Raw genomic sequence first — 22,563 nt, 5'->3', positions numbered from 1 at the left:
GGTGGGCTAGGAGGTCTGTACAGCCGAGTGAAGGTTTTAACATATTGGCAAACCTTAGATTCAGTAGGTTCTGGGTAGAAAAGTGACATACTCCCACAGGAAGTTGCCATTTCAGGGGCATACTGTCCACAGGCACCAGTAGCCCATTGCCACTGTCCCCAAACCCTTAACGATAAGGGGCTCCCCTAACACCAGAACCTCAGTTCTGACTTGCAAAGAAGAAGAGGCACAAAGGAGATGCCATCACCAACAACAGGACCTGGACTCCAGCTGCAGAACAAGAGATCGTTGTGTGCCAGTGGTGAAAGCTCATTGGTCCTGGCCAGAAGGACCCCTGTGGAGCCAAGAAAGACTCTTATGACTGGTAGTACCAGTCCCCCTGTAGCCTGCAGAAGTAATGCCATGCTCAAGTCAAAGAAGTGCAACCCGACTGGCTTGTCGTCAGTGAACCTAAAGAAACTTGGGGCCTGATTGTAAAAAAGTAGCGCTGCATTCAATGCAGCGCCACTTTTCTTGTGCCCCCTAATGCCACCATGTGTGTGCCATATTTAAAATACAGCACACCATGGCGGTAGTTAGGGAACTAGTGTCAACATTTGTGATGCTAGTTTGGCGCTTTGCAGTATTACCGTAATTTTTTTTACTCTAATCGTGCAAAGCACATTGATGCCCATTATAAATAATGGTGTGCCTCCTTTTAATGCCTGCTCTGAGCAGGTGGTAAAATTGCCACAAAAAATGGTGCAAAGAAATCTTTTTGATTTCTTTGTGCCCTTTTTTGGCCACCCTAATGGGGGAATGCCCCCACCCCCTTGCATACATTATGTCTGGCACAAGGGGTTACAAAGTGGAGCAATGATTGCATTGCGCCACTTTGTAAATCTGATGCAGCGGTTTTGGCCTTGTGGGCCACATTAGTATAAAAAAATTATACTTATGTGGTGCAAGGAGGCGCTAGGCCTCCTTAAATCTGGGCCTTTCTGTCCTGCATCCTAACAGTGGGAGTGAGGTTCTCTCCATGATTCAAGCCTCTGCGCCTTTCCAGATGACCTCAGTCTGACCAAGGGGGCAGTGGATCACCTTTGCCACTTCAGAGGCTTGTCTTTCACCAATCCAGAAACCAACAGCTACTAACATATCACCAGCTCCAGGGCAAATCTCAGCACAGAGACCGACACCAGCAATGACTTCTTTACTGAGAGTCTGCATCCTGAAGAAAATGACCTTGAGAGGAGGAGCAAACCCTCTTTGATAAGACCAGCACTGTGATTGACAGCTGGAAGCCACCTCTGCACCGGGAGCCACTGGATGTGGTGGCAAAGTTCCAACTGTTGATTCCTGGTCCTGGCCTCCCAGAGACCTCTACATCCAAAGGGTAGAGTGTGTTTCCACCTCCAAGTACCCGTTTGCCAAGTACAGCAACTTTGACAGACATCGCAGATCCCATCACCACCAAGGACAACCAAAGCACCTCTGTACCCGGATTCCCTGGGCAAGGTAATAAGAAACTGACTGTTGAGTCTTAGTCTAGGGCCCCGCAGAACCTAAAGTCCAGGTGGGTTCCAAGGAACTCATCCTGACAGTGATTTTTCAAAGCTTCTAAAATTCACAGCTCTGGGTGTATGCATGATAAAACGTTAATTTTGGTGTCTAAATTACTATAAACATTTGGTTTATTTTGACTAAATTGGTGTTGGATTTCTTTCGATTCGTGTCATTTACTTATCATCCATGTTTTGTATTGTGACAACTTTACACATGTTTCTCTAAGTAGCCTGACTGCACTTTGCCACACTGACAGGACTGAGCTAAGGTTTACTGTTGTGAATCCTAGGTCCACTACTGGGTAATGTGCTAGTACCATATGATGAGACTCCCCAGTCATACAACATAATACCGATAATAGTGCCACCTTGCTACACCAGGCTCTTATATAAACAAACATACAAATGAAATAGCTGCTACTGGGATCATTCCAGAAATGTGAAAACATGCTGAAATGATACCTGTCTACAAAAGGGAGACAGAGGCATTCCCAATACCTATAAGCCAATAAGCCTTATTCACCATCTCTAAAAGTTTTTTTTTCTGTCAGATATTAGGCTACATGATTGGATGCATGAAGCTTCAATCCTTTCGACCTTGCAAGTTGGGATTTGGGCAAAGGGGACCACTATTGACCACATTTTTTATTTGACCTTATACCAGCAAAATATTTGAAATAGGCAGGGCATCATCTTTACTTGGCTTTTATATACCTCTTTCTGTACTTTTATGTACTGCCTTTGACATAGTCCCTAGACAGCACCTGTGATCCACCTCACTAACATGGGTATGCATCATAATCTGTTAGACATGCTTATAGGACTCCATAGGAGCACCATGTTAGAAATGGGGTCTCTAGTTGCCTGTGGTTTTGTACTCTATCCAAGTAGCGACCCTCGCTCTAGTCAGGGTAAGGGAGTCACACAGCTAAGATAACCCCAGCTCAGCCCCTTGGTAGCTTGGCAGGGGCAGTCAGGCTTATCGCAGAGGCAAACGTGTAAAGTATTTGTACCCACACACAGTAACACAATGAAAACACCATAACGGTTCCCCACACCAGTTTAGAAAAATAGGCAGTATTTATCTGAGTAAAGCAAGACCAAGATGACAAATATCCAACACACACAAGTAAAGAAATACATTTTTAAAGATTAAGGCCCTCATTACAACCCTGGCGGTCAAAGACTGGACAGGCTGGAGGTGCAAACTCGCATATTACGACCGCGGCGGAAGCGATGCGGTCGCACCGCCGGGACCGGCATGAAAAGACTGGCGGAAACGGGAAGTCGCGGGGCCCCCTGCCACAGCCCATGGAGCTTTTCACTGTCTGTATAGCATAGCAGACAGTGAAAAGCGCGAAGTGCGGCCGCATTGGCGGCTGTGCGGCGGTTACAACTTGGCGGGCAGCGGTTGCCTCCTGCCAAAGTTGTAATGAGGGCCTAAATCTTAGTACAGCGCTTACAAACACAATAGCTCCAACTCGGGCTATTGCAGCGTCTCAACAGAGTCGCTTTCAACAGTCCGCTGCACTCATGGAGTTGCACGTACCCCAGGTACAGTGTCTTGGAAAATGACGAGGAAGCAAGGAAGTTGAACGGAGTCAGGGAGGTGAGGTGTCGCTGGAGCTAGTGCAGCATCAGTTCCTTAATGCTGCCGGGGGAGCTGAGGGGTTGGTTCCTTACTGCTAGGCAGGGGAGGTGAAGTGTTGGTTCCTTACGGTTGCAGGGAGGGTGATGCGGTATTGGGGTGAGGCTTCGGTTCCTTACGATAAGGTGGGGTAGATTAATCCAGCAGGTCAAGAGGCAAGGCGTTGACTTTGCGGTGTCGTGATCACACCAGGAGGCCACAGGTCCTGTGGCAGAGTTGGAGTTGGGTGCCAAGCCTGCGGTGGAGGTCATGGTCATTACACTCAGGGGGGAACTAGTCTGGTGGAGAGAAATCTTGGTTTCTTGTCTGCCAGCCCAGCAGGAATCTATTAATGGGTCCGGCGGGGAGGTGGCCAGTGTGGTGGCAACCTCCCCGTCGGAGGTTTGGTGGACGGTGCAATGTGGCCCTTTATGTCTTTATGTTTATTTGTTGTGTTTTATAGGCAGTGCACGAAAAAACTCAAATGAATGAATGAATATTATTCACTATTAGTGTAATAAATACTGAGTACAATTTGATAGAATATACCCTTCCATGGCATCTGAGCTAGGTAAAACATATTTTAAATGTATGTTATGGATGAGAGTGTGTTTATGTAAGGGGGAGTGTATGTAAATGTGTGTGTATGTGTAAGTATGTATGTAGGAGTAAAAGTGGAGGTAAAGTGTGTGTGATGCCACTTCTGCTACTCCTGCCATTTCGGTGAATTTGCTGTTCATACCTACATTTTCACTGAATGCTCTTTAAAACCTACTCTCACATTGCAGTCAGAGAAAGAAAAGATATGTATTTTAGATTGGTGTTCTTGTATGTACCTCATGCAGATAAGTACTAATCTTAGCATGGCCTAAAATTAAGAAGCCTATATACTCTAGAGATAATTAATTTATGGTAGCGGTCAGATAGCTTGGCCGGATGGTGCCACACCCAACTTAATAAGTACACTCTAGTTATGTCACAACACTGTCTTAAGAAGCTTCTACTCATTTCCAAGTATCTGTGTTGATGGCGTCATGCAATGTCCCAGAGAAATGTTAAAGTCAACAGAACAGCTCAATAATACTCTCAAACCGACTTAGAAAAAAAACAGATGTCCATTGAATGATCAAATGGACACTAAGGTGATTAAAATCAGGTAAGAGAAACTGGACATATGAATTTTTAAAGTTATGATTAAATAAACATCCAATAAAACAAAAATTAGAAGTTGATGTTTGAGATAAAACAAGATTGAGGTGGAATTTCAAGATGGCCACAATGGAGCAGAGGTCAGGTACACCAATGATGCCATCAATGATGTCACACTAATCCGATTTTTTATCTTCTGACTTAGAGCAGAGATATGTGGCAAACCATCTCTAAAAATAATTATTCTCATTTACACAAAATACACTTAAAGTTACTATTCAACCAAAGGTTTTAAAATCTGCTTTCAAAATTGAATCAGATTTCAAATCCTAAGTGGAAATAACTTTTATTGACCACTCTATAGTTTGTTAAGACAGGATAGGAAACAGTGATTTTATTCCTTACTAGATCTATGGATGAAAAGTACAGCATTATCTGCACAGTAATAACAGCTTTTTGTATGTATTCACAGTGGGATACACTTTTCGCTAAATCTAGCGTACCCTATAGTTATCTTTTAAGTACCCAGCCCTATAGGCTTACAAGACATCATTTAGGGGTGATGTAGCTAATATATGAAAGTATATTTTATTTCAATGCAAAGGCAGTTTACCTTTCGTATGTCATTCTGGAACTTTTAAACTGCAATCTAGCCATGCTCTATAAAGCTGTATTTTATGTGTAGTATATGTGGGCCATTTAAATCCACACAGTACTCATGTACGACATTTAACTACCATGGCACTAGTGCAAAAAAAGAGTCCATAAAAAGATAAGAATCAAAGGTGATGGTGCGGAAAATGTGGTTTTCCTCTTGTTTTTTATTTCATGTGGTTCGTTTCTATTTTTCTTCAAACTAGAGTTGCTCTTGTTCATTGAAAGGACTTGCTTATGAAAAGAGAATAAAGGGACAATTTTCATTTGCTTTGTGCTATGAGTGGCCTTTAAATGTTATATTAACAATGCATTATATCATAAGCACTGTTCATATGTTTAATTGGTTTAGAATGCAAATTGTCAAAGTCTACCTCTGTAGCTTAAAATGCAAACATTGTCTTTCCTTTGATAAAGTAGTAACTAGCATGAGAGATATTTGGGAATCCTAGTGGGCAAGTATACAGTTGTGTGGTGCATGGTTTATGAATCAATTTCATTGTTAAGTCTAGATTTATGTACGTACTTGTGGATCACGAGGGTCTAACTACCTAAATCTGCAGCTGCAGTTAGGAGTAGATAATGTGCATTCTTTTCAGTCTAATATTGAAGTTAACTTCCTGCGTAAAAGACCTTCTTCAGTGCTGCATGGATTTCTGAAACAAACAGATCCAAGCACAGCCCTTGTACACTTAGGACCCTATTACGGGTCTGGCGGCCTCAAGACAGCTGTGGCGGTCTGACTGCCACATTACAACCCTAGCAGTCGGACCTCCAAAATACCGCTGTCTCCACCAGGACTTTCATCCTGACAGAATGTAGGCGATCATGGTTGCAATCAGCCATGGCAGTGCCGCCGTGCTGATTACAACCATGTTCTCCGCCAGCCTTTTCATGGGGTTTCAACCAGCGTAAAAAGGCTGGTGGAAAACAGTAGCTGGGGGCCACAGTGGGAAGCCTGCACTGCCCACGACAATGACGTGGGCAGTGCATGTGCCCCCTCATTAGCATTGTCAGAATGTGCACTGTCCACTTAGCAGACAGTGTGCATTCGGAGTGTACTAGGGGGGCCCCCTGTGCGACAGCATTGGACTCGACTCCATGTAGAGCCGAGTCCGATTCCGCTGCATGTTTTCCACTGGGCTGACCAGCGGAAAACTTGGTTTCAGCCGGTCAGCCCAGTGGAAAACTTGCAATGGGGCCGGGGGGGGAGCCCACCAGCACTGTGGCGGTCTTCTCTTTGGAAATTTGGCAATCAGGTTTTTCTCTTAATCAGCGCCTAAGTGATCGGTTCCATGAAAAATCCTCTGGCAGGATCACTTATAATCAAATGGGGGAATGCTGAGCAGAAGTCTTTGGTTTGATGTGTGATGAGTTGTTTCCCTAGGGTGCTTTGTGAACAGTGCACAATGTGAATATACCAAAAGACGTTAAGTAATGTTGTTCGTACTACCTCTCAACAGTGGCATGTTGATTACAAAATTGTTTGGATTGTACAAAATAATTTTCTAGGACAGCACCTAAGGAATTATCCTCCATTGTCTCTGCACATTCTCTTTAGTGTTCTGGAGGTGAATAGGGTTTCTTAATATGACTAAAAAATCGCCCATACCCAATAATAAATATCCCCTTCTGCTAAAAGTCTGTGAAAGTCAGCAGACATACCACACTTTTTAAGAAAGTGAATGAACGAATAATTGTAAAACACAACTTCTACACCTGTAGGAATCAAGGCCCTGCGAGATAGAATGACACAATAAAAGTCAAAGACAAGAGGTAACTAGGCAAAATTGTACCACTAAGTTGTTAGATGCTTCCTGAGCAGAGTGAACACAGTGAAGATGAGCAGAAGGATAGGAGTTGCAATACTTAGTTGCAAGATAAACAAATGAGCTACCAAGTAAGCAGGTATGCCTAAAGCAGGAAACTGGCTGAATATGAGCACACAGATCAAGAAGGGATGTAAGGCTGGAATTTAATTGTAATGTAGAAGGGATCTCTATGAAGGACAGCATGGTAGCAGATGCAAAGAGCCTTGAACAAAACTCATTTGTCTATGGTCTGCCAATGTAATGATTTGAGATGCCCTGAAATAGAAGTACAAGGGCCGAGATTGAAGGTCAGGGGTGCTGCGGCATTCTGTATAAATTGAAGACGATTATGAAATAATAAGAGTATTAAAAAACATAAAAGTAAAAACACTGGCATATAACGTATGACGTTAATGACATGCGTTATTTATTATAAATAATAATAATAATAATGGTTATAGTGTTTTGTTCTCATAAGTTCATCTTAGATGTGCAAAAGATAGGAAGTGGAAATAACTTTTATTGACAACTCTATAGTTTGTTAAGACAGGATAGGAAACAGTGATTTTATTTCTTACTAGATCTATGGATGAAAAGTACAGCATTATCTGCACAGTAATAACAGCTTTTTGTATGTATTCACAGTGGGATACACTTTTCGCTAAGTCTAGCGTACCCTATAGTTATCTTTTAAGTACCCAGCCCTTTAGGCTTACAAGACATCATTTAGGGGTGATGTAGCTAATATATGAAAGTAGATTTTATTTCAATGCAAAGGCAGTTTACCTTTCGTATGTCATTCAGAAACTTTTAAACTGCAATCTAGCCATGCTCTATAAAGCTGTATTTTATGTGTAGTATATGTGGGCCATTTAAATCCACACGGTACTCATGTACGACATTTAACTACCATGGCACTAGTGCAAAAATAGAGTCCATAAACAGATAAGAATCAAAGGTGATGGTGCGGAAAATGTGGCTTTCCTCTTGTTTTTGATTTCATGTGGTTTGTTTCTATTTTCCTTCATACTAGAGTTGCTCTTGTTCATTGAAAGGACTTGCTTATGAAAAGAGACTTAAGGGACAATTTTCATTTGCTTTGTGCTATGAGTGGCCTTTAAATGTTATATTAACAATGCATTATATCATAAGCACTGTTCATATGTTTAATTGGTTTATAATGCAAATTGTCAAAGTCTACCTCTGTAGCTTAAAATGCAAACATTGTCTTTCCTTTGATAAAGTAGTAACTAGCATGAGAGATATTTCGGAATCCAAGTGGGCAAGTATACGGTGGTGTGGTGCATGGTTCATGAATCAATTTCATTGTTAAGTCTAGATTTATGTACGTACTTGGGGATCATGAGGGTCTAACTACCTAAATCTGCAGCTGCAGTTAGGAGTAGATAATGTGCATTCTTTTCAGTCTAATATTGAAGTTAACTTCCTGCGTAAAAGGCCTTCTTCAGTGCTGCATGGATTTCTGAAACAAACAGATCCAAGCACAGCCCTTGTACACTTAGGACCCTATTACGGGTCTGGCGGCCTCAAGACAGCTGTGGCGGTCTGACTGCCACATTACAAACCTAGCAGTCGGACCTCCAAAATACCGCTGTCTCCACCAGGACTTTCATCCTGACAGAATTCAGGCGATCATGGTTGCAATCAGCCACGGCAGCGCCGCTGTGCTGATTACAACCATGTTCATCGCCAGTCTTTTCATGGGGTTTCAACCAGCGTAAAATGGCTGGTGGAAAACAGGAGCTGGGGGCCTCAGTGGGAAGCCTGCACTGCCCACGACAATGACGTGGGCAGTGCATGTGCCCCCTCATTAGCATTGTCAGAATGTGCACTGTCCACTTAGCAGACAGTGTGCATTCGGAGTGTACAAGGGGGGCCCCCTGTGCGACAGCATTGGACTCGACTCCATGTAGAGCCGAGTCCAATTCCGCTGCATGTTTTCCACTGGGCTGACCAGCGGAAAACTTGGTTTCAGCCGGTCAGCCCAGTGGAAAACTTGCAATGGGGCCGGTGGGGAGCCCACCAGCACTGTGGCGGTCTTCTCTTTGGAAGTTTGGCAATCAGATTTTTCTCTTAATCAGTGCCTAAGGGATCTGTTCCATGAAAAATCCTCTGGCAGGATCACTTATAATCAAATGAGGGAATGCTGAGCAGAAGTCTTTGGTTTGATGTGTGATGAGTTGTTTCCCTAGGGTGCTTTGTGAACAGTGCACAATGTGAATATACCAAAAGACGTTAAGTAATGTTGTTAGTACTACCTCTCAACAGTGGCATGTTGATTACAAAATTGTTTGCATTGTACAAAATAATTTTCTAGGACAGCACCTAAGGGATTATCCTCCATTGTCTCTGCACATTCTCTTTAGTGTTCTGGATGTGAATAGGGTTTCTTAATATGACTCAAAAAACGCCCATACCCAATAATAAATATCCCCTTCTGCTAAAAGTCTGTGAAAGTCAGCAGACATACCACACTTTTTAAGAAAGTGAATGAACAAATAATTGTAAAACACAACTTCTACACCTGTAGGAATCAAGGCCCTGCGATATAGAATGACACAATGAAAGTCAAAGATAAGAGGTAACTAGGCAAAATTGTACCACTAAGTTGTTAGATGCTTCCTGAGCAGAGTGAACACAGTGAAGATGAGAAGATGGATAAGAGTTGCAATACTTAGTTGCAAGATAAACAAATGAGCTACCAAGTAAGCAGGTATGCCTAAAGCATGAAACTGACTGAATATGAGCACACAGATCAAGAAGGGATGTAAGGCTGGAATTTAATTGTAATGTAGAAGGGATCTCTATGAAGGACAGCATGGTAGCAGATGCAAAGAGCCTTGAACAAAACTCATTTGTCTATGGTCTGCCATTGTAATGATTTGAGATGCCCTGAAATAGACGCACAAGGGCCGAGATTGAAGGTCAGGGGTGCTGCGGCATTCTGTATAAATTGAAGACGATTATGAAATAATAAGAGTATTAAAAAACATAAAAGTAAAAACACTGCCATGTAACTTATGACGTTAATGACATGCGTTATTTATTATTAATAATAATAATAATAATAATGGTTATAGTGTTTTGTTCTCATAAGTTCATCTTAGATGTGCAAGAGATAGGAAGGTCTCATTCCTGATCCACAGAATGATGTTCTGTATAAATGTATAATTAGCAATTTTGAAAAAGATCGCCCTCTAACGTGGAATTTCTCAATTACAAATTTAGGATAGCTTCGGCATTGGAAGCATTTCTCAGTGGGTATAAGTGCAAATGTAGATAAAAACTTACAAAATACTACAATTTGGATATTCGCCTTACAATTAGTTTTACACCTCAGAAAATGTAGGAAAATGTAGTCCTGTAACATGCGGATGGCTGGGCACAGTTAATGTGAGAATTATCAAAACATTGTGGAAAAAATATAGTGGCATGGGAATATTGTGTTAAAATATTGTCTATACAAAAATACAGTGCAATAGAATTTAGAATATAAGATTTTCGTATTCCTTTGTACACAATATTGTTTTTAAATAACAACGAATGTAAAATTGGTATAGTTGTATAGTTGTATAAATTATTGTTTTATAATTAATTTATTATATATTAGTTATTATATTATATACTCGCATCATAATAATGTATATATTTATGTCTTTAGTACAAATTGTAATTTTTATCGTGAAAGTTATTTTTTTAATTTAATTAGACATTTTTAATTTATTTACAGTTTGTTGGAAATGTGGGGGATTATGGTGGGAATTTATTTAAAATATAAATTATTGCTTTTAATTTTTAATTACCTTTTAATGTAAATTAAATTATTATTTGATGATTAAATATGTAAACTGTGTAAATGATTATTTGTTATTCTAATTATTTCTTGTTTTTTTAAATTAATTGTTAATTGGTTGATCAGGTTATTTAATTATAGCCTTCTTTAAATTAGTTTTTTATCTATGAGTTGTTTTAATTGTAAAAGGTTATTTAATACTGAACTCAATATTAATAAATGCTCTTATTTATATTATTTAATTAATAGCAATTATGTGTTGGATTTTGTAGGTAGTAGGGAGGCAAGTGTCCTTTAATGAATATATTTTTATATGAAATATGTTTTAAAAAGTTACTTTGTTTTGTATTTAATATATATATATTTTTTTAAATGTTTAGAAGTTGCAATAGTTATTCTGTCCTCTTCTCCAAAGCTCATCACAATTCCAGCTGTTACTTACGTTGGAGTGGGCATAGTAAATGTAACCCCTCCAAATTTAGCATTGTTGCTAGTGTTGCAGTGGGAATAGTGAACCTAACCACTCAAAATGCAACACTTTCCCTACTATCGCTCAGACTTCAATGGAAATATTAAATCTAACCCCTCCAAGCTACAGCACTTTCCATACTTTTGGATAAATTTGAGTGATAATAGTAAATTTGACCACTTCAAAGTCCAATGCTTTCCCTAGTGTTGTTCAGATTGGAGTGGGCATAGTAAATCTAAGCCCTTCAAAGTCCATCCTTCCTCTATTGTTGCTCATATTAGAGTAGCAACAGTAAATCTAAGCCCTGAAAACTCGAACACTTTCCCTCCTTTTACTTAACTTGGAGCAGAAATAGTAAATTTGACCACTCAAAAGTGCAAAACGGCCCTTAATGTTGCTCAGTTTGAAGTATAGTAGTAAATCTAGCTACTCCATACTTCAACACATTTCCTGCTTTTGGTTCCACTGAAGCACAAATAGTAAATGTGCTCCCTCCAATAGCCAATACTTCCCTACTGTTGATTACATTGGAGTGGCACTAGAATACTTGACCCCTCCAAAGCCCTAACCTTTCCCTGTTGTTGCTTATGGTGTTTGGAAATGGTAAAACTGACTTCTTCAAAGTTCTGCACTTTCCCCAACAGTTAGGATAGGTAATATGTATTTTTTACTGTTAAATTATTTCTAAAAATATATTTTTTATAATGTTTCAATTTTCTTGGTTGTGTAATAATGTCATGTTTTTATATGAATATTGGTTTTATGGTTATTAACATCAATAATAAAAATTTGATTTTTGATTGTTTACATATTGTTTTCATTGCTTACAATTTATATGTATTTATTTTTATTTTACATTACATGAGTTAAAATATTTTTTTATTTATCCTTAATTATTATTATTATTATTATTACAAACTTTAATATTGCAGGTAAATAATTATAATGATATTTCTATAGATATTCCAATATACTTAACTTTCTTCTGATGATATTCTGGTCCTCTATTTTTAATATTTTTGTAGTTTACATGTCAAGTATGTAAACTCAATTCTATTGTCCCCTATATTTTTGACACAATATTAGTGCATTGCAATGTATGTGTTACTGATATTTTGTAATTCAACCATTAAACAGAGGTGTGTGTAAAGTGATTTATGCACAAGAAACAAATAATTCCTTCCAAAAAATAAAACTCTAGTGGCATGTTTACCTCAACTTCATCACATATTGTGGAAATTCTCCATGGATTATGTTTATGCACATGAGTACTCCTCACATTCTATAAATAGCACACATTGCCGGTGGCACACGTGTGATTCTGCATGAGGTCAAAATTCTGCTTGAAATGTTGGATCTTTTTCAGCAAATTCTCAGCTTTCCAAGCAAGCCCTTTCCATTTCAAGCAAATATGTTTCGTATGACACATACAAATACACTGGAGTAGCCAAGATCTATGTTTAAATTAATAATGTTTTTTTATTTGCATTATTAGTCAGTGCATGTGATGGCCGATGTAAATAATAGTTGCGAATATTACTCAGTTCATGATGCCCACTTTATCAGGTCCATGTGTAGATACTTTCAGATGCATGTCACATTTCTCTCTACATTCAACATTTGCAAGAGCTCTTCTGGTTCATTCATTCGCCTCTCTGTAGATACTCTAGGGCCTGATTCTAAATTGCATTGTACAAGGGCAACACTGGATTTAGATTTACCCTTTCTGGATGATTGTCTCACCCATGTATCATGCAAAAAGCAATTTTCAGACCTGGAATGGGGAATAACACACACGTTTGGAATTACCGTGACCTTTCCAACAAGCGATTCCCGAATGATGGGTCCGCACAGCTCACAACTGTTATTTTTAGAAAGACCCTGCAGAAGATTCCCCTAAAACTGCACATTTCAGAAATTACAGTTCCCAAAATAGAGCTCAGCAGGCTAAAATGAGGAGCAAATACTGGACTGACTTAGATTACGTTGACACTGTCCCCTCTGTGCCACATATACAAATGGATGAGTGAAGATCTTGCAAGCTGTCACTCTGTCACTATTTAAAAGTATTACATTAACATAAAGTACTCCATCCCGCAGTAATGCACAATTCTAATTTGTCACCCATCTCCTCAAAGGGCACACAATATATCCTACATTTTCTACATGTGGTGTTGCGCTTCTCACAAGGGTTATAAGCAACACCCATCAGATGGAAACAGTACACAACGATACCATACAGTATTATAGGATTTCCTTTTGAACAACAGAGTAAGCAAGCACTCTGTGAATAGAATTATTGATGATCTGCGTAGTTATAGAAGTTTTGGGAAAAGATGGTGATAGCAGGATTGATAAGGATGGCATTTGCAGTGCACAGACTCCTCTATGTCTGTTAGGATGGACCTAACAGATTTCTGTTAGGATGGACCTTTTTCTCCAACTGAGGCTGAAACCATAAATTCAATAACATTGCAGTGACAGTGAAGCGGATTGTGCTCCAAAGTAATGACAGAGAGGAGCAAGTTTGCAAACCATAAAGGTTTAAAAGCAAATAAGTAAAGTTAGAAATTCAAATCAAATAGATATCACTCAAACTTCACCTGGATACAGCATACGTGAATATGATCCATCTAATTCAATTTAGTAAATGCAAGCATTGCGTTATTAAAGTCAATTTATACAAATCAAGGCTCATTACAAGTGTGGCAGTCCAAGGACCTCCACACTCACGGTGACGGTTGGAATACCGGACTCCAAGTGGTCCGAACACCACATTAAAACCCTGGTGACTGGTCCCCACCAGGAACATCGATCTAAACGAGCTGACGGTAGTCTGAGTTGCACTAAACCGGGGCGGCGCTGAACGTATTGCTGCTGTGCTGATTACAATTCAGCTTCCTGCCAGCTTTTCCATGGCGATCGCCCCGTCCTCGAAAGTCTGGTGTAAAGCTAATGCCCGGGGCCACATGAGGGCCCCTGCACTGCCTTGGGGAGTGCAGGGGCCCCTGCCCAGCACTGTCTGCAAAGCAGACAGTGCACATTCCAATGGTGCTGGTGTGCTACGGTATTGGCCTCAGCTGTTTTAAGGGAGCCGAGACCAACATAGTAGCACTGTTCCCACACGGCAACCTGGCGGGAATGTGTAATATAATGTTCCTGCTGGTTAGCCCTGTGGGAACATTGTAATACGCTTGGGGGGACTCCAATGGTATGGCTGTGGCGTCCTCCCCGCGAGTTTGGTTGTCGGCTCACCCGACCTCCAAACTCATAATGTGGCCCTAAGTCTTTTTTCCAAAAAGGAAACCCCCTAACACTAAGCTAAGGTGTGGGCAGGGCAAGGGAGCTCAAAAGTAGCAGCGGCCAGCAAAAGTCATTGAAAGAAGAACCAGATAAAGGTTCTGATTAGAATGTAACTCTAAGGGCAGAAACATAAGAAGTATTGGTCTCAAGAGAAGGAGAAGGAGAAGGAAGTCCGCCTGTGAAGGTGTACAGGGGCAATAATTCTAACTAACAGGTTCACACAAGTGAAACATAAGATTTCATCCAAATGATACATTCTTTAGGTTGCCACCAAGCAGGAACCAATCGTCATCATTTCTTTTTTTCGGTTTCAAATATTACCATAAAAATACAATGCATAATACAATACAAAATATAAAAACACTAAGAGTCGCTCTCATAAAAGTCTTAACAAAACAAACACAAGTAAGTACTAGCAAAATATAGCATTGACAGGGCACATCCCATACGCCAGACAGAAAGCAATGAAGACCTAATAAGTTGGAACAAACAATATTTTCCCTATCAGTTCTCAAATTCATTGCCCCTTTAAAAAACTCACAATACCAAAGCAAACATGTTCGTTCAGAGGAACGACTCTGAAGGTAAGTAAAGGCTGCACTGACCTGTAAATATGTCATCCTCTTTAACAGTGGAAAGATCAACTTGTTCCTTAAAATACAAAGTTCTTAGAAAACATAATGAAATGCTTAGTATCCTGAGTGAAAAATGTATTACACCCACATTTATCTAAATCCTTCACACTAGCCCATTTACATGGTGAGGCCAACAGAGTTTCAACCAAAAAAATCTGAATCTAGATTGAAGAAAACAATGATTAGTATTATTAACAAAAGATAAATAGAGTTTAAACAATAGAGTTGCTTTCAACAAAGCATGTGGTACAAACCGTCACTTTATTCAGTTCTACAGATTCTCAAGACAATTTTCTCATATTGAGAATTAGATTTTCCTGATCCACCCAGGGTGAAAGAATATTTCAGACCAGACTAGGGCTGTAAAACCAAATTTGAAATACTTCACCTATAAAAATATTTTAATGCTGTCAATGGCTATACAGTGACTCAGGAATATCATGTTTAGCTCTATTTCATGGCTCATCCACACAGGTAGCCTTTTCGTCTGGGGAAAAGAGCAATTTTATCAGTGATATAGCCTATGCCAAGCTGTTCATGAATGATATAAGAAGTAGTACTTTGTGGCAGAGCAGGAAGACACCAACAAATTTTTTTATCAACTACTTGAATGGAACTGATGTTCACAAAGTCACTACCATACAATAGTGTAGTTTCCAGAGGTTTGTTACCTAATTTGGCAGAGAAGTCAAAGACGGTTGAGGAGGATCTAATGAAAGTACATTTTTATGATTTCAATAAAGGGGACTCTGAGGCTCTTTTATCAAATAGTGCAGCCAAGTATGAGAAACATGATTCACCTAAAGTTTCATACTGTCCCACTTTGTGTCTCCTCGTCATGCTTTTTTTGACCAATCACTCTGAGATTTACTGTAATTGATAGTGATGCAGTCTAAAATTCAGTGTTGCCCGTCATGTCACAAAAGTCATCAAAATGTGATGCCCTTTGTTTATGCCTTATGTTAATCAAAAGCACTAATAGATTTAAACATAACAATTGTACTGACACATTTTATTAATGCACATTTATTTAAAATATAGAGCTTGACATAGGCAGTATTTAAATTGAATCAAGTGTTTGCAAGATGATATAGGGGGTCATTATGAGTTAGGTGGACAGTTTTTAGCGTCTGCCGAACTTCCGACGGAGAGGTTGCCTCCACACAGGCTACCTCCCCGTGGTCCCCATTGAGAGTTTCCCTCTAGGTCAGTGGGGTGAAACCTGAGTTTCCAACTGCTAACACAGCGGGAAAACAGGCTACAGTATTGTCCCGGCTCGTAATCAAGAATATCTTGATTAACAGAATATATTGAACTGATATCGAGTTTCCAATTGATGAATGAATTACAAATATGTGCAACAATGAAAGAAATGTACTTCCCTATCAGATATAATGATATGTATTAACTAGAACTTTTCCATTTAAAATGAATGTAACATAAATATTAATAAAGCCTTATTAACGTTGAGTTTATAAGTTTGCATATTAAAGTGTGTTTATGAAAACATATTACTTAAAAGTATTGCTTTAATTTCCTTGCATTAGCCACATTGAGGCCTGTTAGTTTTGTATTTTGTGACTGTGTGGAAAACACGGATTCATTTTTTTATAAGGTGAGTTTTCTTTAAGACTTCATTTGCATGAGAATACTAGTGTTGATAATAGGCCCTACTGTTTAGACACAGAGGCAAAATGTAACAGCAACCTTGGGATTAGAACATCTTTAGCAGAAGGACTGTTAAATTATACAAATGTTTCACTCCTGTATGGAACTACATGGGTAGATGAGGTTCTCATGACCAGACCTGGAAGTGGAAGCAAATGTTGCAACCTGGAGTCGTGTGATCGATTATTATTGGAGGATGCTCCGCAAACGTAATGTGGACTGCTTTTCTGAGCGAATCAAATTGCTTTATGAACTTTAATATATCGTTAATCATTTGGACTTTAGTCAGTTGTTCAGAATCCCCAAGTGCTTTGTAGAATTCAGATCATCTGTGTTCCTGAAATTTTGTTAATGAAAAGCCCTGTATGCTTCCTCTCTTCTTTGCCCCTTTGAAGATGCCCAATTGAGACTTCAAGATTTTTCCCTAGACCCTTTTAGAAGACTTTTGATCAAGTTTCTGATGTGCTGATGCTTTACCTTTTTACCTATCTTTTGTCCACTTTAGTTAGTATTCTTTTGCCCAAGATTTCCTTTTTCCAAATTCTTTTTGTTCCTGTTTGTGACCGCTGTCTTTTGCCCACATGAATTTTGCTCCACACATGCTAAATCTGAATTCAGCCACAATAGGGTTTTCACTGTACCCAGCTAAATTGTGACTCAGCTAAACGGAATTGACTGAAGATTGTCATTTCTGAGCAATACTTAAGTTCTGCATTACAGATATTTCTTTTGATGGTATTTATGGTTTTTCTTGAATGCTTAGTTCTATTGATGTTAATTCATCTGAACATATTTTGTCACCTTGGGCAACCCTTGGTTATTATGGATCTTTATAACTTGTTTCTTTGCAATAAACCCCTTAAGTTTATTTTTAACAGGAATTTTCCTTCCGTGGCCACATTGGTCATGGTGTGTGATTAAATTGGGATGTATTGAAATTGTGTTAATGGATCTATCACACCCAGTCGCAGGGTTCAAAGGTCCATTGGCCTCAAAGAGCATCGATTCCTGTGAAGGATGAATATGCTACAGCAGTTCGTAGGTGAAGAGAAGACAAAATTGACAAAGCACTCAAACTGTGTCTTAATTCCCATGGTAGTATGTCCTATCAAAACCGTGTCACCTGCATATAACAGCACAGGAATTACTCTTCCCCCCATATGTGATAAGTCATGGGCCCCTTTAAGCAAATCCGCCTCCAGTTGGTCAAAAGAAAAAGCAAATAGCAATGGTACCAAAAAAGCTCTGCCTGACCCTATGCTTGACCTCAAACTGCTCTGTACAAGCTCCACCAGGATTAAACCTAACTTAGGCAGTCATGTCCTTATGTAACTCCACTAAAAATACACTAAATGAACGTCAAAATGTATAGATATCATTAGCGGCCACAGCACATTCCTGTTAACGCTTTCAGAAGTGAATGAGAAATCCATAAGTCCCAGATGCAAGCTGCAGCTTTTGACCACTGTACATTTCTGTATACGTTAATACAAGTGGTACGCTTCCCCATTCTAAACCCATATTTCAAGTCAGAAATTTAGTAGTTTTGCTTCTCCCACTCCGTAAGTCAAAGTAGAATTACCGTGCCTAGGACTTTCACATTGAATCAAGCAGGTTTAAAGCACAACTGGTCAGCTTTATCCTCCTTTTATAGACAGAACTTATTATAGAATGAGACCAAGAGGGAGGCACTCCTACCTTGACTGGGCCATTTAAAACTTGGGTCAATATGGGTGCCCAGATATTGATTGTTTTTTAAAAAATATCAGGAGGTACTGCATCGGGCCGGGGGATTTTTCCGTGGACAAGCATTCTATTGCTTCAAAAACATCCTCAGCTGGAAAAGAGGGTTGGCTGTGCCTGAATAGAACTTAAGGAATTTTGACCACCCAGAAGGAGGTCAAAATCGTACATCCTCTTAAAGTGATTCACTCATTGATCATGGGCATTGCAACGGGACCCTCATTACTAGCAAATAGTGGGTGGTTTACTATTTCCCAAAACTTAACACTGTTTTTTTAATTTGCTAACAAGCACTAGTACATTGCCAAGCATCTTTTCTAAGTTTGTTTTTCATATGCTTAATGGCAGTCTTGTACTTCCATCTACATATTGCCACCTTTTCTGTAAATCTGGAGAATGTAGATCCCTCAAAACTAACCTCTTATGAGCCTTAGAACAGGTGTCATTGAACCATTCATATAATCTGGGAGTTGCCTCGGATGAGCACATGGTAAGCTTGCCATTGATCTCTTTGCAGTTCAAAATAAAAGATGTCAAGTGGTCCTCAAATTTAGGAGCCTCAGAAATACACACCTCAAACTCATTATTGCATGTTTATTCAGTTGTCCCAAAAGACCCTATATACACATTATTCAATTAATTCCTATGCCCCTGACTGGATAGGTTAAAGCTTGAGCTGGGTAATAGGAATGCCAAAGGTATGGTGAGGATTGGAGCCAAGTGATAAATATAGTATTTGGATTATGATCACTGTGTTCTTTATTTAACACAGCACAGTCAATAGCATGCAAAAGAAGAAGAGTGAACTAAAAGATATAATCAAAAGTAGTTGCCGCCTTTCTCGCTATAAAAGTAGAGTTCATCAAAAGACTTTTCCTATAACTTAGTTCTTCCCAACCGATAGCCAAACTAAAATCACAAAGTATTTCATTTGAGATATTCCCCTGGTGAGTATTTCAAATATGTACTACATTGTTTGATTCTTGGTCAGGCTTCAAGTCCCCTCTTAAACAATTGTTTTCATACAAATGCACGTTAAACTCCCACATCAACCTAACCCTTCTACATGAATCACTTGTTTTCCCATAATGATTTAGAACAGCCTTCAAGGTTGAAAATTGAAGATTGAACAGAACTCATATAGGAGACATTTGGAGTGTAAAGGTTTAGCAATAATAAGCTTGGCTCTTTAGAAAACACTAACAGGACCACCAACAAGTAAAGTGATTCTGTGGTATAGTCACTGTACAGCCTAGAGTGATGAAAAATAAACCACATTAAACCACCCATCTCTATGCCAGGTGAAACAGAAATTGCTGGGGAAAAAATCATCTAAAACAACTGAGATAAAAAGAGGTTGCTATATCCCAAGTTTCTTGAAGACAGGCAATGTTATAACCCTGAATAAACTCAACCCATACAGGACACAGCCATTCAACTCACCTGACCATGATAATATGCTTACATAATAATGAGGCTCCTCCAATACATGTGTTGCTCTAGCTAACAACTTTGTTTTTTAGCAGGTTATAACTTTTGAAGGTTCCAGCCTTAAGCCCGGGGACATTCATCAGAAGCATAACATATGAGAAACTTCCAGTGGCAAATGTAACAATGTCTCAGGTATGCAAGGCTGTGCAACAACCTTAATGCTGACCACAGGTTTTCCTCAGTAATTAAAACTGGATATGGAGATTTCCGGAGCCTGATTTAAGGGTGTAGGCATTGGCAGACAAAAGTGATTAGACAAGGTGGCTGAGTCCTCTGGGGCTGCGGGAGGATTTGATAGCACTTGCAGTATAGGCTCCAAATCCTTGTGATACTGCCCCAGCTCCTTTGCAGTTTCTCTCCCCTCTGCCCACATTCTGTGCAAAAAGAGCAGGTGCGTCTGCTGAGAATCAGACCCAGCATTAGTACTATGTGCCAGAAATCGCTTGCCCAGATCATTAAGGCCCTTATTATAACAATGGCGGAAAAAACACCTATCGCCGCTGTGACTGCTGCCAAAATACCGTCACCGTGGCTACCATCCTTCCGCCATATTATGATCACTGCCGGACTTCCACCACAAGAAGGGCGGAAATCTGGCAATGATCGTACTTCGGGGTGGTGGTAAGCTGACGCTGCTACCACCAGCACCGCCACCTCAGTTGAACGCTGTCAGCCGTATCATGACCTGGCGGTGTTCTGCTGGCGGGGCGCATTTGGGGGTAGCAGAGCCCCTTCCCGTTCCCTGCTGGAAGACCTCCTCATCCAAGGTAAGTCAGGCTTCCGACTGCGGAGGGGGATGCGAGGGTGGGGAGTGTTGGGTGTGCGTGTCTGAGTGTGTGCATGAATGTATGAGTGTGTGTGTGAATGCGTCTGTGTGTTGTGCTGTTTGTGTGGCTGTATGCATGTGAGTGAATGTGTGTCAGAATGGTGAAGTGAGTGCATGTCTGCATGTCAGTGTGATCGTTGTAAGAATGAGTGTGAGCATGTCTGGAAGTATGCATGTATGAATGCATGTATGCCAGTGTGAGTGATTGGAGATATGCGTGGTGCGTGTCTGCGGGTGTGTGCGTGTATGGGGGGTGAGTGTGAGGATCAGAGGGGTGGGGGTGTATGTGAGGATCGGAGGGGGCGTGGGGTGAGTATGAGGATCAGAGGGGGTGGAAGGAGTTTGGATGGAGGTGGTGTGGGAGGTGTCAGGTGTGTGTTAGGGGAGCTGCCTACCAGTGACAGGGTAGGAATTCCCTGTCACTGGTATGGCCGACCACCATGGTTTTTGTGGCATTGCTAACACCATGAAAACCACGGTGGTAGGCATTCTCATAATGTGGCGATATGTACCACTGGCCTGTGCACATTTACACTCACCACCGTGGTCATAATGACCCCATAATGCTTTTTTCAAGTAATGAAACACAAAGGTAAAACATGTCAAATGAGTTTTCAACAAGAAGCTCCACCTTGCTATATAATTGAATTAAAAGCAGAGTCAGTACTGCATATATGCCTATGCAGGCTGAGAGGATAAGTCCATCATCCCTCATGCCAGTACCCACATCCATAGTGATAATTATTTGTAATTTCCTTTCCTTTCTGATGCAGAAACAGTGTTCTTTTTTCATATTTGTGCAGGTAGGTCAAGTTCAGTGGGAGCCTCTGTGTTGGAATTTTGGCACCCCTAATCATGATCTTGCTTTCATGTGAGGTAAGTTAACTGAATGTTGATTATCCTATGTTACAATTTGGCCATATCTATCTTACCGGGCCAGCCTAAACCTAGATTGAATCTCATTTGCTAAGACCCCCACTATTGTGGTCAGATAGGAGATAACTGCAAAGCCTTTGCACTTTTCCTTTGGATCACTGCAAGGAGCAAGGAGCTTTCCTCTTACCTAGGATGCAAGGATGATAGAGTTGGGAAGATGAAAGGGAGGGGGCTTGGACCGGCCCCGGTCAGGCCTGGATAGGCACAGAAGGGCCCACTCTTGGCCTGACCTTTGCCTAGGCACAACAAGAACCCCCTCCATCAACTTTAGTGGCTGTTGGAATCTGGACATGGTAGTCCTGCTGCCCCAGAAATGGCATCCCACGCTGCAGTGGGAGAAACACACTTTTCAGCACCTCGCCAGCGAACAAGAAGCCCTTTTTCCACCTCCAGTGGCTGTTGCAATCTGGGAAAGGTAGTCCTGGTGGCCCAGAAATGGTGTTCCATGCCCTGTGGAGAAAGGCACACTTTTCAGTGTATCACCAGCCGACAAGAAGCTCTTTCTCCACTTCCAGTGGCTGTTGTAATCTGGATGTGAGAAGGTCTTTCTGCTCATCTTATCAGCATGGATTTTTTGTTTTTAGATCACCTGTTTATTAATCTTTTACTGTGGTGGAGCCTCATAACCTGGGACTCACCCACAGTAATTTCATGGCAAATTGACTGCACATGTCTACCACCAGTGTCCTCCTTTTAATATAAGCCTGCTGCAGCACAGCAAAGAGTAAGAGGCACTTGGGTGGTTACTCGTGAACACAGATGAACATGGGTGTGCACATGTGTGATGGCTGTGAGTGGGAGACTCCTGCCACGCACAGCTCAGGAATGGCACACAGGCAGGCTGGTGCAGATGGGACTTCACGGGGTTGAGTATTGACCTGGGATAGGACTTA

At 40.5% G+C, this 22,563-nt stretch overlaps 1 protein-coding gene across 1 annotated transcript in view; it reads right to left on the bottom strand.

Annotated features, from left to right (window-relative positions):
- Nucleotides 1-22,563, bottom strand: part of GABRB2 (gamma-aminobutyric acid type A receptor subunit beta2) — a 950,662-nt gene that overhangs the window by 288,821 nt on the left and 639,278 nt on the right. The gene's annotated exons all lie outside the window — the stretch shown is intronic.

Source organism: Pleurodeles waltl, chromosome 7 (assembly GCF_031143425.1).
Source record: "Pleurodeles waltl isolate 20211129_DDA chromosome 7, aPleWal1.hap1.20221129, whole genome shotgun sequence".
NCBI classification, from domain to species: Eukaryota; Metazoa; Chordata; class Amphibia; order Caudata; family Salamandridae; genus Pleurodeles; species Pleurodeles waltl.
The sequence above is the reverse complement of the archived record's forward strand: the minus strand, read 5'-3'. Positions and strand labels throughout refer to the sequence as shown.